General features: G+C 45.1%; 1 long non-coding RNA gene across 1 annotated transcript; it reads right to left on the bottom strand.

Annotated features, from left to right (window-relative positions):
• Positions 1-4,127: 4,127 nt before the first annotated feature.
• Positions 4,128-12,830, bottom strand: LOC144482155 (uncharacterized). The gene is made up of 3 exons (XR_013495879.1): positions 12,782-12,830; positions 12,613-12,678; positions 4,128-4,233 (listed from the first exon to the last, which is right to left on the bottom strand). It is a non-coding gene; the product is annotated as an uncharacterized LOC144482155 (long non-coding RNA).
• Between the last annotated feature and the right edge of the window lie 289 nt (positions 12,831-13,119).

Raw genomic sequence — 13,119 nt, 5'->3', positions numbered from 1 at the left:
CGATTGGAGTAATACCAGCACAAACAAAGTTAGTTATGGTTGTTGGACCATCTACAAGATGCAGTGCAACAACTCACCATGGCTCGTTACACAGCACTGTCCAGTCTTGTGATTTCTATCCCTGGAAGGACAAGGGCAGCAGATGAATGGAAACATCACCACCTGGAAGTTCCCTTCCAAGATACACACCATGCTGACTTGGAAATATATCATCGTTCCTTCACAGTGACTGGGTCAAAATCCTGGAACTCTCTTTCTCACAGCTCTGTGGGTGCACCTACACCACAGGAGTCCCGAAATGTAATGGTAGTGACATAATAGTGAGCATAGTTGCTTTCCAAGCAGCTGATACAGGTTTAATTCCCAGCTATCTCAGTTTGTTGGAGTGGATGAAGAGGGGGCCAGGAGGCAGTAACCACAACCGAAAAGAGTGGGTCAATCCAATTGAGTCAAGTCTGCGGCTCCTGCCTGGAGCAGTAGTGTTAAACTTAGCTGAGGGTCGGAGGGTCAGTTGATCATTCAGCTACTCTGAGCCGGCCCACGCTGAGTTCAAAAGGGAAATGGTAAATCTAATAGTGACACGGAGGAAACTAAATTCATTGGTTGGTTAAAAAAATGCCGTTTGCGACTGGCTTTATATTGCTGTGATTTGGAGGAAGCAACAGAAAGGGTCAGTGATGGTTCTGCTGTTGATGTGGTGTACATGGATATTCAAAAATCATCTGATGCAGTGACACAACAGACTTGTGGCATAAGCTCATAAAATAAATGGGAAAGTAGCAACGTGGATACAAAATTGGATGAACAAAGAGTAATGGATATTTTTAAGGCTGGAGGATGTCGGTAATGGAGAACCCTAGCAGTTGGTATTGGGATCCTTGCTTTTCCCTGATATATATGAATGATCTAGGTGTTTGGGCGGCACGGTAGCACAGTGGTTAGCACTGCTGCTTCACAGCTCCAGGGGCCTGGGTTCGACTCCCGGCTTGGGTCACTGTGTGGAGTTTGCACATTCTCCTCGTGTCTGCGGGGATTTCCTCCGGGTGCTCCGGTTTCCTCCCAGTCTAAAGATGTGCAGGTTAGGTTGATTGGCCATGCTAAAATTGCTCGTTAGTGTCCGGAGATGTGTAGGTTTGAGGGATTAGAGGGTAAAATATGTAGGGATATGGGGGTAGGGCCTGAGGTGGGATTGTGGTCGGTGCAGACTCGATGGGCCGAATGGCCTCTTCCTGCACGGTAGGGTTTCTATGGTTTGCTGTCTCGAGGAAAATTTCAAAGTTTGAGGCATTGTAAACTGTGAGAAGAGCTTGGGACTGATAAACAGACCATGGTGGAGTGTCCAGACAGGTGGCAGATTAAGTTCAATGCAGAGGCGGGTGACGTGATACTTTCAGGAAACATGCACATGAGGAAGCAATATAAAATAATCGGTAGAATTGTTAACGGATTGCAGGAGCAGAGGGACTGAACACACATGTGCATCGATCATTGCCGTTGGCAGGGCAAGTGTAGGTAGCAATTAATAAAGAATACAGCATCTTGGGCTTCACTGTTATATAATAATTTGTGTTTGTGGGCATTACACAGTAATTCATGAGTTTAAGTTTAATTTGTGTTTCTGTGCTTGTGAGCTCAGAAAGGGCCAAAACTTTAATTTCACTTCATGTTAAACAAAGCGACCCGCCTGCGGGTTTTTGGTTTCAATTTAAACTGTCCCTACATTTTAATTTAAGGTTTACGACGTTGTAAGAGTTATGGAGGTTTAAAAGAATGGTTGCTTCTATTCAGAGGCCCACAATGAATGATAGAAGCACTGAGTTTCAGTTACAACCAGTTAATCCAAGAAGCAAGACGGAGTTCACAGAGGCTGCCAGTAGAGGCAGCGCAACCCGAACTGATGATGTCACCAGTGATCACGTGACTGATAAAGGGACATTGTCCCAATATAACACACAACTACTGTAATACATAACAGAGGTAGAGCGCCGTAAAATAATCCTGATCATAATTAAACACAAACTGTAAGCTGTACCGAACAAGAGAAACTAATTTCTGTATAGCATCGTACAGAATCAGATGGTTTCTGTTGGGAGAGGGAATGATCCTTTTTCAGATTTTGGAGGGAGGCCTTTACAGCAATAATCATTTAAAATTCATCCCAATACTGTTTTTATTCATTCAAGGAATGTGGGCATCGCTGGTTATGCCAACATTTATTGACCACGCCTATTCCACGAGAATCTGCCTTCTTGAAATGATGTAGTTTTATCAGAGAATCTAGATCTATTACAGGTTCAGACGGAGGCCAATCGGCCCATCATATCTGCATCTGCTCTCAAATAAGCATTATTACTTTGTGCCATTCTCCCACACTTTGTGACCATGGGACATTGTTTCTCTCTTGACGTCCTCGAACGAACATGCCTCTGTTTTATTAGAACAAAGGAAATGGCTTCTCAACAATGAAAATATCCGCTATGAGACCAAACAGTTACCTCAACTCCTGACACTTGTGCAGAATGGGTCCCAGCCACTGGAACCCTTCACACAGAATGTCGCATCCCCATAGATCGAGGTGTTTTATTGTATCACAGTGTCCAATGACATGAGACAGGACCGCACAGTCAATCGGGGTCAGTCGCAATCCGCTAAATGAAAGTGTTTTCTCAGATCCCACTGTGTTCTGAGCCAGTGCTCTATTCTGAGACTCAAACAGGTAGTGGAATGTGTTCAGGAGCTTCCTCCTCCCAGTTTTAGTCTCTGCGTCTCCAATCTGCCCTTCAACCTTCTCCTTCACCCAGTCAATCACTCGGCAGGTTGTTTGATGAATAAATGGACCCAGAAACTCCACCAGGGGTCGAGCTGACTGTGGGGAGGACAGACCAGCAACAAAACGGAGAAATATCTCAAATCGCCCATCTTCCTTGCTGTGGGCTTCACTGAGGAGTTTCCCGATCTCCCCGGGATCTGGAGTCAGGAATTGTGTGAGTGCAGCTGCAAACTTTTGGATGGTGAGGTGTGGGAATGTGTAAACCACACTCTGGGCAGAATCATCTTTCTCCAAAAGTTCCATCAGGAACCCAGACAGGAACTGGGAAGGTTGTAGATTGTACTCAATCAAATCTCCATTTCTATACACAATCTTCTTCTTGGAGACTCCTGTGAAGGCCATCTCACCAAGCTTCAGTAACACATCACGGGGGTTTTCAATCTCTCGGCCATGGTTTTTCAGAATGTTGTAAATATAGTAGGAATATAGTTGGGTGATAGTCTTGGGAACTTGCTGCCGTTTCCTGTCTCTTTGTGTAAAGAAGGGACCCAGTGACAGACCGAGGATCCAGCAGTAGGAAGGGTTGTAACACATGGTGTACAGGATCTCGTTCTCCTCCACGTGTTTGAAAAGAGCTGCTGCCACCGTCTGATCTTCAAAAAACTTGTTGAAATATTCCTTCCGTTCATCACCAACAAATCCCAGGATTTCAGCCCGGACACTGATGTCAGCCTTTTCCAATAAATGTAATGCAATGGGGCGGCTGGTCACTAACACTGAACATCCTGGGAGCAGCTTGTGCTGTATTAAACTGTACACAATGTCAGACACTTCACACCAGCATTCGGGATCTGTGCACATGTACTGAGGTACTGTATTTCTCCGATTGTCAGCAAAATCAATCCTGTCCTTGAATTCATCCAAACCATCGAATATAAACAGCAATCCTTCTGGGTTCTTCCAGAGCTCTCCCAGAATATTCCCAAAGTAGGGATATTGATCCAATATCAGATTCTTCAGGTTTATTCTACAGTTAATAGTGTTCATTTCCCGGAATTTAAAATTGAAAACAAATTGAAAGTGTGGGTATATTTTCCCAGTGGCCCAGTCATAAACAATCTTTTGTACCATTGTTGTTTTTCCAATTCCCGGCACTCCGCTCACTGCTGCTGAATTCCCAGATATGGATTTTCTCTGGGAAAAGCTGCTCTGAAACAATTGATCAGTTCGGATTTTTTCCAGTTCTCTCCGGAGATGTTCCTCTCTCCATTCTTCATGGTCTCGGCCTCTTGCCAGCAGTTCATGTTCGACAAGTGTCCGATCTCGAACAGCGGAAATAATCGTTAGCTCAGCGTATCGATCAGCCAGCTGGAAAATCTTAACCTTCTCCTTTATGAGGATAGTGTTCACTCTCAGTGTTTCAGTTTGTACCCGGAGTGTCTCCTTGTGTTTCTGTTGGAGATCTTCAATTAGAACAGAGAGAAAATGTTAGTTGCATTAAGACCCTGTCTTTGCTGATTTGAGAGATTTATTTTACAGTGTCAGTCAAGGTTTGAGTAGGATATAAAATTTAATTATTGAAAACCTCATTTGACAATGATTAATTTCCACTTAAAATTTCAGGTCGTCACTTACTTCCAATATTTCCATCACATGTTGGGGGTGATTCTCCCGAAAAGGAATCGCGGTGTCGAATTTGTGTAAAAACTGGAGTAAATCATGCTGGACTTTTCAGCAGGAGTTTCAAAATGAATCTCCCACAATCTCTGCAGAGCAGATTGCACGAGCGTGAATCAGGTTGAAAATCAGTGGGTGGGGCCTATTCCGGCTGGAGGGGCCGGCAGCATTGCACTGAGCGGCCACTGTGCGTGCGATGATCTGTCAGTGCAGAGATCGGCGCATGCGTAGTGGCCCCACAATGCCGGCGGCCAACACTTCTCCCCCTCCTACACAGTCCCAACGCCCCCTCCCCCCCACCCCAACGGACTGACCCCGCCGTAATCTTGACACTCCCCCCAGAAGGCTGATCCCCTCTACCCACCCTGATGGCCAGCCCCAATCGCTGTCCTCCCTCCCTCCGTCACTCAGCCCGAATGCAGAGTGGAAGCGGGACTCCCCACCCCCACTGCTCACCCCCACAGGCCTGATCCCCATTAGGTCCTGTACTCTTGGCACTGCTCAATGCCCAGTCGGCAGTGCCAAGGTGTCCTGGACATTAGCACTTTGCCCCTTTGGAAGTTCCAGGGGCCCAGGCTGGCAATGCCCAGGGTACCCCAGCCACCTCCAACCTCCTGGCTGCCTCGATGACATCCCCTTCACTCCAGCGGGGTCTGGTCGCCAGCTCCCTGCAAATGGGAAGTTGTACAAAACCCCGTTGGAGTGAACCACTCCTGACGTGAGGGGGTGGCGGGGCGAGAGGCTCGTGGGCCCGGAAATTTCAGTGCTGGGCCCGCTAATGACTTTTAAGCAGATTCAAATGTGCATTGTAATAATTTATACAGCTCCGCGCGGATCTCTGGCACGGAGCTGACGGCGCCCGAATTCCAGCTGCCGGAGACGCAGGCAGGCTATGGCCCCCAGCGGGAAGCCTGTGAAACGGCTCTGCACCAGTCTCCTGGTCTGCTGCACTACCAAAGCAGCACAGCCGGCCTGGGAGAATCGCCCCCATTGATTTTACAAAGGTGATGTTTTAACTCTGATGGTTAATACTTTCCTCCCTGCCCTTATTATAGACATCTCATTGGTAGATCTTGATTATATAGCAGTCCACATAGTTTGTGAACTGGTCAGAGCTCCCAATCTGCTGCAGAAATGGTAAGTGGGATATTAGACGCTGCGTAGGAGCGGGAGAGACTGTAATTGTTCAGGAGTCTCACTGTTACTGTGCGTAAACTTCAGTAGGTTCTCTGTCATATTGTGTGCATTGGAAAAGCAACAGTTTTGAACATGGAAAGTTCTGCTATTCTATCAGGCTGTTACCACATTAAGCGAGTTATTGCGGAGCCGTTTGGATCAGTTGGGTGGACGCTTTATGTGGTTTATGTTATAACAACAGCCTGGCGATCGATCCCTGTTCTTTCTAAGGTGAATTCAGTACCGCACTCGTTGGCCTGCCCATGGTGGAGATATAACCTGCCTTTAGACAGAGAACAAAAAAAAAACCCTTCCCCTATAAAACACTTTTATAGTGTTTCAGTAATCACTAATTATATTTCAGGGGTTGTACATATAGATTCAACAATTCTGCTTTGATAACAGTCGTGCCATGACAGCAACAAGAAAGAGAACATCAAGCCACTTTACGAAGTGTAATATGAAAGCAGACAGCATCCAAAGTTCATTTGAACTGTTTACCAATAATTATGTTTAGATTAATTCTGTCTCTTGTTTCTTTATAATGCAAAAATTTCACTTTCTTAGTTCTGACACTGACTTCAAACATAACCTCTGAATTAAAGGATTGCTGAGTGGAACAGTGTGCCCTCTTTCACTGCTATTCAGAAACAACCAGCAGTTTGGCATCAAGCCCAGATATTCTCTTTTCCTCAGATTTCTGCTTCAGATCAATGTTCAATTGTGTCAACATCAGCAGTTAGTCTTATTTATCAAATATTTTCTGACGGCAAATTCTGTTCCATGAAATGGTAAAGTTCAATATTTATCATTTCATCACCCCCCCCCCCCCCCTCCGGACCAAGCGTTTAGCTCTACATGGGGTAAATCGGAGCGAGCAACCTGCACGCTTATCAGCCTGATGTATATTGTCTGGTGGATGATGCAAGGGAAAATATAAGATATTCTTTTTGATCACTGGGAAAAGGGAGAGACGACTAGATATTCACAACTCACATTCTACAGTAAATAGATTGTGCTGCAGTTTATTGAGAAATTGAGTCTACCAGTGGATTTGGGAATCCGGTGGGCATTATCATTCTAGACGAATACGATTCCTCACACAAGGTCACTGTGAGACAGTGTTGTTGTATAAGTGGAAATGAGAAAGTCTGGATTTGGAATTGTCTTCAATGTAATGATTAAAACTGAAGTGATTAAAAGATGTGGTTCAGTTTGAAGATATGTTACAAACGAGCTTCCCTGAGAATTAGTCCGACACACATTACTCTGAACGATCCGCATTCATGAGGTGAACGAGATTGAACAAGCTCGGAGCAATAGTAGAGTATTAGGTGTACAGTAAATTTGCCAGTGAAAATAATAGGATGATTAACGCCGTAGAAAACAATCATATGAAAAAATATGCATATGAGTGAGTGTAGTGAGAACACATGGGCAAACAGTGTTCCATTCAGGTAAATGTGTCTCAAATGTAGTTGTCGAGGCAATGTTGAATAGGGGCATCATTTATCGGGAATAATACAGAGACAGAGTGGGAGGGGAAAAGAGCTTGGTGTTACTGGGGGCAGCACAGTGGTTAGCAATTCTGTTTCTCAGCGCCAGGGACCCGGGTTCAATTCTGGTGCTCAGATGACTCTTTGTGGAATCTGCAGTTCTCCCCGTATCTGTGTGGGCTTCCTCCGGGTACTTCAGTTTCCTCCCACAGTCCAAAGGTGTGCAGGCTTGGTTGATTGGCCATGGACTAATGTTTGCATACATCGGGCAGTTGTTTTACTTTGCATTCTGTAAAAACATATGTTCCTTTTCGATCTGGCTTCCCGAGTCATTACATTAAGCCAGCATTTATTGTCTATCCCTAATTCCCGTGAAAATGTGCTTGTCAGCTGCCTTCTGGAGCCGCTGCAGTCCACGTGGTGCAGTTACACCCACAATACTGATCCGGAGAGAGTTCCAGGGTTCTGATCCAGTGACAATGATAGGGTTAAGGTACGGGATCAGAGGAGAGCTGGCTGGATGGATACGGAACTGGCTGGGCCAGAGAACACAGGGGGTAGCAGTAGAGGGGTGCTTTTTTGAATGGAAGTCTGGGACTAGCGATATTCCACAGGGATCAGATTTGGGACCTTTGTTATTCATAGTATATATCAATGATTTGGAGGATAATGTAGCTGGCCTGATTAGTAAGTTCACAGAGGACACAAAAATTGGTGGAGTTGAGGATAGTGAAGAGGATTTTCAGAGGATACAGCAAAATATAGTCCTGTTGGGAGACTTGGGTGGAGAAATGGCAGATGGAGTTTAATCCGGATAAGTAATAGATAATGCATTTTGGAAGGTCCAATGCATGCCGGAATTATACAGTAAATGGTAGAACCTTTGGAATACTGACAGGCAGAGAGATCTAGGTTTACATGTCCACCGATCACTAAAGGTGGCAAAGCAGAGGAATAAGATAGTCAATAAAGCGTATTGCATGCTCGTCTTTATTTTTCGGGACATTGAGCATAAAAATTGACAGGTTATGCTGCAGCTGTACAGAAACTTAGGCCTCATTTAGAATATTGTGTACAATTCTGGTTGCCACACTACCAGAAGGATGTGGATGCTTTGGAGAGGGTACAGAAGAGGTTGACCAGGATGTTGACTGGTCAGGAGGGTTTTAGTTATGAGGAGAGGTTGGCTAAACTGGTTTCTCCTCACTGGAACGACGGAGGTTGAGCGGTGGCCTGATCGAGGTTTACAAGATTATGAGTGGCATGGACAGAGTACATAGTCAGATGCTCTTTCCTAGGGTAGAAATATCAAGTACGAGGGGACATAGGTTTAAGGTGCGTGGGGAGAAGCTTAGAGCAGATGTGCGAGACACGTTTTTTACACAGAGGGTGGTGAATGTCTGGGACGTGCTGTCTGGGGAGGTGGTGGGAACAGGTACAATAGCAGCATTTAAGGGGTAACTAGATGAATACATGAATTGGATGAGAATGGAAGGATACGGACTCCCTATGTGCATACGGTTTCAGTTTAAGCAGGCATCATGATTGACGCAGGCTTGGAGAGCCAAAGATGCCTGTTCCTGTGCTGGACTTTACTTTGTTCTTTGTTTTTGAATGGACAGAGATATTTCCAAGTCGGGATGGTGAGTGACTTGCAGGAAAACATAGTGGTGTGCCCCTGTGACTGCTGCCCTTGATCTTCTGGATGGCAGCAGCCATGAGTTTGGAAAGTGCTATCTCAGCAGCCTTGCTGTGTTCGGCAGTGCATCTTGTAGATGGTAAACACTGCTGCCATTTTTCGTCGGTGGTGGAGGGGATAATTTTTGTGGGTGGGTATTAATCAAATAGTCTACTTTAAACTGGTATGTGAGGAATTCCATGCGTGTCGTTGAGCTGCACTTACCCAGGTGAGGGCAGAGAATTCCATCACACTTCTGACTTGTGCCTTGTGGATGGTGGAAAGTTTTCGGGGAGTAAGAGATGACTTTCACACTGTAGAATTCTTAGCAGTTGACCTGTTCTTGTAGTCACACTATTTATATATCGAGTCCAGTTCAGTTTCTGGTTAATGGTAACCCTCAGGTTGTTGATAGTGGGGGATACAGCAAACAGTGATGCCATCGATTGTCAAGGGGTGATGGTTGAATCCACTCTTGTTGGAGATAGTTATAGCTTGGTACGTGTGTGGTGTGAAATTTTCATGCAACCTTGTCAGATCAAACCTAGATTTTGCTGCATTTGGACCTGAACTGCTTCAGTTTCTGAGGAGTCATGAATGTTATGGAACATTGTACAGTCATCAGTGGACTGGGTTTGGCTTAATGAGCCATCTGGATTTTGCTACTCACTAATTTGATATGTTTACAGTGGGAATGATTTCTCAGGTGCAGCGAACCCTTTACATCTGGCTCAAGGCCTGACTCTTTACTGTGAACCCAGAACACAAGAACTAGGGGCAGGAATAGGCCATCGGGCCCCTCGAGCCTGCTCCGCCATTCAATAAGATCATGGTTGATCTTTTCGTGGACTCAGCTCCACTTACCCAACTGCTCATCATAACCCTTAATTCCTTCACTGTTCAAAAATGTATCTATCCTTGCCTTAAAAACATTCAATGTGGTAGCCTCAACTGCTTCATTCGGCAGGGAATTCCACAGAATCACAACCCTTTGGTTGAAGAAGTTGCTCCTCAACTCAGTCCTAAATCTGCTCCCTCTTATTTTGAGGCCATGCCCCTGAGTTCTAGTTTCACCTGCCAGTGGAAGCAACTTCCCTGCTTCTATCTTATCTATTTCCTTCATAATATTATATGTTTCTATAAGATCTCCCCTCAATCTTCTGAATTCCAATAAGTATCTTCACAGTCCACTCAGTCTCTCCTCAAAAGCCAACCCCCTCAACTCCGGAATCAACCTAGTGAATCTCCTCTGCACCCCCTCCAGTGCCAGTATATCCTTTCTCAAGTAAGGAAACCAAATCTGTGCACAGTACATGAGAACATAAGAAATAGGAGGAGGAGTGGGCCATCTAGCCCCTTGAGCCTGCCCCGCCATTCAATAAGATCATGGCTGATCTGAAGTGGAACAGTTCCACTTACCCGCCTGATCCCCATAACCCCTAATTCCCTTACCGATCAGGAATCCATCTATCCGCGCTTTAAACATATTCAACGAGGTAGCCTCCACCACTTCAGTGGGCAGAGAATTCCAGAGATTCACCACCCTCAGAGAAGAAGTTCCTCCTCAACTCTGTCCGAAACTGACCCCCCTTTATTTTGAGGCTGTGCCCTCTAGTTCTAGCTTCCTTTCTAAGTGGAAAGAATCTCTCCAGCTCTACCCTATCCAGACCCTTCATTATCTTATAGGTCTCTATAAGATCCCCCCTCAGCCTTCTAAATTCCAACGAGTACAAACCCAATCTGCTCAGTCTCTCCTCATAATCAACACCCCTCATCTCTGGTATCATCCTGGTGAACCTTCTCTGCACTCCCTCCAAGGCCAATATATCCTTCCGCAAGTAATGGGACCAATACTGCACACAGTATTCCAGCTGCGGCCTCACCAATGCCCTGTACAGATGCAGCAAGACATCTCTGCTTTTATATTCTATCCCCCTTGCGATATAGGCCAACATCCCATTTGCCTTCTTGATCACCTGTTGCACCTGCAGACTGGGTTTTTGTGTCTCATGCACGAGGACCCCCAGGTCACTCTGCACAGCAGCATGTTGTAATTTTTTTCCATTTAGATAATAATCCAATTTGCTCTTATTTCCTCCAAAGTGAATAACCTCACATTTGTCAACGTTATACTCCATCTGCCAGATCCTCGCCCACTCACTCAGCCTGTCCAAATCTCTCTGCAAACCTTCTCTGCCCTCCACACGATTCACTTTTCCACTTATCTTTGTGTCGTCTGCAAACTTTGATACCCTACACTCAGTCCCCTCCTCCAGATCATCTATATAAATGGCAAATAGTTGAGGCCCCAGTACCGATCCCTGTGGCACGCCACTAGTTACCATCTGCCAACCAGAAAAGCACCCATTTATTCCGACTCTCTGCTTCCTGTCGGATAGCCAATCCCCAATCCACGCTAACATCCTACCCCCAACTCCGTGTGACCCAATCTTCTTCAGCAACCTTTTGTGAGGCACCTTATCAAACGCCTTTTGGAAATCCAAAAACACCGCATCCACCGGTTCCCCTCCGTCAACCACATTAGTCACATCTTCATAAAAATCCAACAAGTTCGTCAAGCACGACTTTCCCCTCATGAATCCATGCTGCGTCTGCTTAATCGAACCATTCTTATCCAGATGGCCTGCTATTTCTTCTTTAATGATGGATTCCAGCATTTTCCCAACTACAGACGTTAAGCTAACCGGCTTGTAGTTACCCGCCTTTTGTCTATTTCCTTTTTTAAACAGCAGCGTAACATTAGCAGTTTTCCAATCCGCCGGCACGACCCCAGAATCCAACGAATTTTGATAAATAACCACTAACGCATCCGCTATTACCTCTGACATTTCTTTCAGTACCCTGGGATGCATTCCATCCGGGCCCGGGGACTTGCCCACCTTCAGTCCCGTTAGTCTACCAAGCACTGCCTCCCTGGTAACAGTACTCCAGGTGTGGCCTCACCAGCACCCTATACAGCTGCAACATAACCTCGCTGTTTTTAAACTCCATCCGTCTCTCGGTGAAGGACAAAATTCCATTTGTCTTCTTAATTCCCTGCTGCACTTACAAACAAACTCGTGATTCTTGCACAATGACACCCAGGTCCCTCTGCACAGCAGCATGCTGCAATTTTTTACTATTTAAATAATAGTCCATTTTGCTGTTACTCATTCCAAAATGGATGACCTCATATTTACCAACATTGTACTCCATCTGCCAGACCCTCGTCCACTCACAGACTATCTATATCCCTTTCTAGACTTTCAGTGTCCTCCGCACACTTTGCTCTGTCACTCATCTTAGTGTCATCTGCGAATTTTGACACACTACACTTGGTCTCCAACTCCAAATCATCAATGTAAATCGTAAACAATTGCGGTCCCAACACTGATCCCTGAGGCACACCGCTAGTCACTGGTCACCAACCAGAAAAACACCCATTTACACCAACTCTTTGCTTTCTGTTAGTTAGAAAACCCAGGCACGCAGGAGCTCTGTACTGAGATTCACATGGTACCGGGTTTCAGCCAGGTGTGTATAAGACTTCAGAATTAATAGCAATTAACAGCTGGGTTAGGTGAAAAGATGCAATGGTCACACATTTTTGGGATAAAAAACGACAGATCATCTGAATTGTAATTTGAAGCGATGTCTGGTCGAGCATTAATGACAAAACCGAATCATGCTCTACCCAATTACCAGAGTCTTGAATTTTCAGTATCCCAGATTTTCACAATCTCTAAAAAAGGCTCCAATCAGTCATTCAGATTCTCAGAATTGAAATAGTTTATAATCTCCATTTCCTCTCTTACCTTTCAGGTTAGTGGGTAATTCAGATAAACCATGTGCGATGTTGATATAATCAAACGAATCAGCACCTGTTTAAATAAATGAACTTCCATGAAATCAGCTCAGTGTAATATTACAGTGATATCGACAGTGTTTAAATGGGAAATTGAATTCACTGTGATTTTACCGTACCAAGCTCCTGTGTTTCTTTCAGTATTTTATCCAGCTTTGGGACTCCGTGATGCATTCTCACAAAGGATTCCCACATCACCCTTCGAGCCTGAGATCCTTTTTCCATCACCAGATTGAGGAGAAGTTTGGAACTGTCCGCCCGGTTTCCCTTATCCACGAGCTCAGTGACTTTCTACGAAGAATAGTGATGAAGAATAATGAGACGCAGAGTGAAAGATAAACACTGAGAATGAGAAGGAAATGATCTGCTCAGTGATGGGATTTCCCAGTTGTTTTCAGCTCAGAAATCAATCATTGGACCAGATCCTGATCCATAATAAACACGGACTGAAAATTCT

Source organism: Mustelus asterias (assembly GCF_964213995.1).
Source record: "Mustelus asterias chromosome 26 unlocalized genomic scaffold, sMusAst1.hap1.1 SUPER_26_unloc_39, whole genome shotgun sequence".
Classification (NCBI taxonomy): Eukaryota; Metazoa; Chordata; class Chondrichthyes; order Carcharhiniformes; family Triakidae; genus Mustelus; species Mustelus asterias.
Note: the sequence above shows the minus strand (reverse complement) of the source record. Positions and strands in the feature narration are given on the sequence as shown.